Consider the following 5,905-nt stretch of genomic DNA (forward strand, 5'->3'; position numbering starts at 1 on the left):
GTTTCTTTTGTTCTTAGAAAGAACTTGTCTGTACTTAGCTCTGAAATACCATGATTATCTTAATTTACCAGAGTGAAGTTTTATGCTACTGCCATTTGATATTTAATAGCATGAATATTATTACATATAGCTCCGATAACATTGTTCTCAGTCAGATCACGGAAACTTAACAGAGCTAACCATAACCATTGAGTTCCTGCTTTATGTGCAGATCTCATTCCCCATAATCTGCATGAATACCTTGTCCCTCAGTGCCAATGTGTTCCCCGCTTCACTTTGTTTCCCTGTTTAAGCAACCTTATGTGAGTATTTCCCCCTGATAATTAATACCTCACAGGAATGGTATATATTATGTCAAAGGTTTGCTGTCCCTTCAGCAAATCATTCTTTTTTTTTTTATTAACTTGAGTATTTCTTATATACATTTCGAGTGTTATTCCCTTTCCCGGTTTCCGGGCAAACATTCCCCTCCCCCCTCCCCTTCCTTATGGGTGTTCCCCTCCCCATCCTCCCCCCATTGCCGCCCTCCCCCCATAGACTAGTTCACTGGGGGTTCAGTCTTAGCAAGACCCAGGGCTTCCCCTTCCACTGGTGCTCTTACTAGGATATTCATTGCTACCTATGAGGTCAGACTCCAGGGTCAGTCCATGTATAGTCTTTAGGTAGTGGCTTAGTCCCTGGAAGCTCTGGTTGCTTGACATTGTTGTCCATATGGGGTCTCGAGCCCCTTCAAGCTCTTCCAGTTCTTTCTCTGATTCCTTCAACGGGGGTCCTATTCTCAGTTCAGTGGTTTGCTGCTGGCATTCGCCTCTGTATTTGCTGTATTCTGGCTGTGTCTCTCAGGAGCGATCTACATCCGGCTCCTGTCAGTCTGCACTTCTTTGCTTCATCCATCTTGTCTAATTGGGTGGCTGTATATGTATGGGCCACATGTGGGGCAGGCTCTGAATGGGTGTTCCTTCAGTCTCTGTTTTAATCTTTGCCTCTCCCTTCCCTGCCAAGGGTATTCTTTTTCCTCATTTAAAGAAGGAGTGAAGCATTCACATTTTGATCATCCGTCTTGAGTTTCGTTTGTTCTAGGGATCTAGGGTAATTCAAGCATTTGGGCTAATAGCCACTTATCAATGAGTGCATACCATGTATGTCTTTCTGTGATTGGGTTAGCTCACTCAGGATGATATTTTCCAGTTCCAACCATTTGCCTACGAATTTCATAAACTCGTTGTTTTTGATAGCTGAGTAATATTCCATTGTGTAGATGTACCACATTTTCTGTATCCATCCCTCTGTTGAAGGGCATCTGGGTTCTTTCCAGTTTCTGGCTATTATAAATAAGGCTGCGATGAACATAGTGGAGCACGTGTCTCTTTTATATGTTGAGGCATCTTTTGGGTATATGCCCAAGGGAGGTATAGCTGGATCCTCAGGCAGTTCAATGTCCAATTTTCTGAGGAACCTCCAGACTGATTTCCAGAATGGTTTTACCAGTCTGCAATCCCACCAACAATGGAGGAGTGTTCCTCTTTCTCCACATCCTCGCCAGCATCTGCTGTCACCTGAGTTTTTGATCTTAGCCATTCTCACTGGTGTGAGGTGAAATCTCAGGGTTGTTTTGATTTGCATTTCCCTTATGACTAAAGATGTTGAACATTTCTTTAGGTGTTTCTCAGCCATTCGGCATTCCTCAGCTGTGAATTCTTTGTTTAGCTCTGAACCCCATTTTTAATAGGGTTATTTGTTTCCCTGCGGTCTAACTTCTTGAGTTCTTTGTATATTTTGGATATAAGGCCTCTATCTGTTGTAGGATTGGTAAAGATCTTTTCCCAATCTGTTGGTTGCCGTTTTGTCCTGACCACAGTGTCCTTTGCCTTACAGAAGCTTTGCAGTTTTATGAGATCCCATTTGTCGATTCTTGATCTTGGAGCGTAAGCCATTGGTGTTTTGTTCAGGAAATTTTTTCCAGTGCCCATGTGTTCCAGATGCTTCCCTAGTTTTTCTTCTATTAGTTTGAGTGTGTCTGGTTTGATGTGGAGGTCCTTGATCCACTTGGACTTAAGCTTTCAGCAAATCATTCTTAAAACTACTGAATACAGGAAGACAACCATGTTATTTGTGCAACAATTTAAAGCTAAAATGTGTAAGAAGGTCTCACTCAGTTTGATGAACGATCATGATGAATGGGCCTGGTACTAGCTTGGATTGGCAGAGAAGCTTAAGATAAAATTCTTTTAAAAATCTTCATTTACAAGTTTTATATGTAAATGCTCCTGGGCATGTTTCCACATCACTGACCCCAGTGCTTCTTGACATTTTTATATGGCAGCAGGCTTCCAAGAGGCTGACAGAGGTAGCTTCTTGCTATGCAATATTCTGACTAAATATCACTTCCTCTATAGTACCGTACTGCTTCGTGGTGACATGACACATGACCACTGATGTTCCTGTACTTAGAGTATCTTCTTCCATCTTCCTTTCCCCTTCCTCTCTCTTTCTTCTTCCAGCCCATATTCTATGACTTATTTGCAAATTATCTTTGTATCTTCAAAGAGTCCTTCTACATCCAAACCTAGAAGCCATTATCTTCCATAAGTATGTGCAATGGTCACCCCTTGTCTTTGTTTATCAGGGAGCTCTTCCCAACTACATATATGCCAAAAGTTTATATGTATATAAAGTTTATATGTATATATGTATAAAAGTTTTAGGGACAGTGCTCACCTCCTGAAAAGTAAACTGATAAGCAAGACTCTCTGAAGCACACACACACACACAAACACAAACATATACACAGAGAGACAGACAAAGAGAAAGAGACAAAGAGAGATTTGTTCAAGCACTAATCTGAATTCTTTCTAAGATGATGTATTCAGGAATGAATATCAGATTGAAACTAGTGAATCCTTAATAATGTTTCTGTGTGTCTTTGTATCTCTGTCTTCGTCTGTCTGTCTCTCACCTTCTCTCTCTCTCTCTCTCTCTCTCTCTCTCTCTCTCTCTCTCTCAATGTATGTGTATACATACATGTAAGAGATACATGTATATTTGTATATATGTGTATATTATGTGTGTATATATACAGATAGATGATAAATAAGCAGAGAGACAGATGTGTGCATGTATGTGTGTATATAAAACCAGAAATATAATTCCCAGTAGTTATAGCCTAGTTAGCACATCAACAACAGACCCAATATTTTGATACTGGGGGTTTAAGGTAGTTTCACTATATGCTCTCAAGTTCAGGGCTTGAACTATTTGTGTTACATCTCACTACATACTTGAAATATTTTGGTTATCTAGAGAAATGGATTTTAATGGCATAGAAATCGGAGATAAAAGACGTAAGTTGGCTTTTTACATAGCCATAGATATACCTTTATTCTAATTAGGAGATATAAAAATGATGTATTTCTTGAAGTTCTATCATTGACTCCATTTGACAATGGCAATAAGCACCACGTCCATTGCAGGGTCATGAGGCATCATGGCTCTGATACAGGCAATAATTGCACTAAAGGTTGCTTGAAATGTATGTAATTTTGAATATTATACTAGCTGAATTATATTTCAGGTTGGAGGACTTCTAAAAGACTTAGCCATGCTGTGAATGTCTAATTTCTGATACAGACTCTGTGTGTCTCTTTTTTAGACATTGCTTATTTATTGTAAAGTTAGAATTCCTGTGTCTATAGAGAAATGCTTAGAATCACTGTTATTTATTTCCTGGGAAGATTCTAAATCTGTCAATCTAGCTTTCTCTTTAAATTAAAAACCTTTTTCATTTGCATTTCAGGTAAAATCTCATTGTGGAATTCAGTCATTCCAAACGGGCACATATTTTATCATGACTGGAGGCTTCTATGGCAGCTACTTAGTAAAGTAAGGAGATGGATTGTTTCCAACAATATTTGAACTTATGCTGGGGACAAAAGTACTGAAGTACATGAATAAATCAATACCTTTCCATTTCTCCATCACTGCTGAGCTCAACTATACTTAGTACAAGTTACCTATAAATGCATTTAAGGTGAAGTATCCACTGAGGTTCTGTTCCCCTCTACCAAAGGGTGGATTATGGTGACACTGGTGCTCGCACATAGACACACAAGGCACCCAACAAAGGCAAAGTCTTTGACTCCATTGCGTTACCTCTGAGAAATAGAGAGGTAAATATTCCAAAGGCTTCAGACTCCAACTTGCAATGAAAATTATTTATCACAATTCAATGCTTCCGCCAGAGACTCAGATGGATCTCCCAAGACAGTTTCTTAGAATAGGAAGGGTCCATAGCCTCTCTGGAACCTGAGAAGAAATGGTAAGAAAAATCTGAGAAGCCAGAGGAGAAAGAAATAGAGGTAGGGAAGTAGAAACAATCATTAAGACGGCAACATATTAGTACCAGGGTTCAGTGCTCCTTTGCGTAGAGACAGGAATGGGGAATTAGTCATGTGACTCTCCCTCGCCTCTCTTCTGTTCTCTTTCCCTCCCCTTCTTCTCTTTCTCTGTCCCATAAAGCAATCTACTTATCATTGTGCCCAAACTTGATTAGATTTATAGTTTGTTTATCTGAGAGCTCAATGCTTTATTACATCCAGAAGCCAAAATATGTGCACCTCCACAACCCAGCTGAATAAAACAAACTCATTTTGATCTTTGTGTACAAAGCCATCAGCACTGGTTCAAAGTGTAGCGCAGCCAGCTCTGGGCAGCAGATGGGGAGTTCAGTGCTTCTCCCAGGCCCTTGGTTTCAATTAGGCTGTCTGCCAAGCAGCCCATGTGCCTCCGTGTACTGAAACATTTCTTTGAGGCAGCTTTTTTAAATTAGGAAATAAAGACTTCCCATGTGATTTTCTATATATACAATTTATGACAATTGATTTTTATAGTTAAAATACATACATTTTTTACATATTTCTCTTTCTGTAAAATAGCAGCTTTCTAACAAGAGAGACGAATTAGCAAAATGTAAATACTTATTCATCCTACTCTGAAAGTTACTCAAATATACATTAAAATAATACTGAGGGTCACTGGGATTCCAAAATGAATGATTCCTTTGTCTTAAAATGAAAAAAAAGGACATTGGAATATAGGAAAATATTTTCTAACTTCTAGGAACTCTAAAGAGAGGAAAAATAAGTGTGACTTTAAAAGAGGCAGCCATGAACTTGAAGTTGGCCTCTTCCTCCAATGGAAGAATGTCTCCCTTGCTTCCACTGGCTTGTGAACCTTCTACCTCTGAAACTCTCAAATCCTAACTTAGGTATTGGCAAGAGACATCAAAAATCTCAAAGATCAGTCTCTAACATCTAGGTATTCCCAAACAGAGGATATCTGAACTTCCTATTTCTAAAGGCCTATGCTACAGGATAATAGACATCTCATCAAAGACCACATTGCCTGGCAAAACTCTATAAATTATTAAAAATTAATGTCTGCTGCCTCAAATTATTCCTAATAATTGAGGACATGGTAACTAGATGAAGGATAGCCAAATCCTGTGTGTCCTGGTTGAGTCACTGATGCCAGAGGATGTCTAAAACATGTATGAACCAAAAAATGCATTACTGCTTACATCATTTTGCAAACATCCATGAAAGTTTTGGGAGACTTCTCACCTGGGCCTGTATACTCATTGAGTGAGCTCGTGAGTATTTCAGCTATAAAGTTGTGGGTCTTAAATTTGCCACCACTAAGCAGTTTTTACCACTGCTATGGCCCAACAGAAAATAACTGGGAACAAACACTATCAAAACACTGGATGTCAACCAGCTTCTAGTGACCACTGCTGTGTAGGTAGCAGAAAATGTTTTTTAGCTTCTTTTAAAGTCATGCTAGTGCATGATCTTAGTACCATTCATGAGAGTAAATGAGAAATAAGCACACAAAAATAGAACATATGGTA

The sequence above is a fragment of the Rattus norvegicus genome, chromosome 1 (assembly GCF_021556685.1).
Source record: "Rattus norvegicus strain SHRSP/BbbUtx chromosome 1, alternate assembly SHRSP_T2T, whole genome shotgun sequence".
Lineage (NCBI taxonomy): Eukaryota > Metazoa > Chordata > Mammalia > Rodentia > Muridae > Rattus > Rattus norvegicus.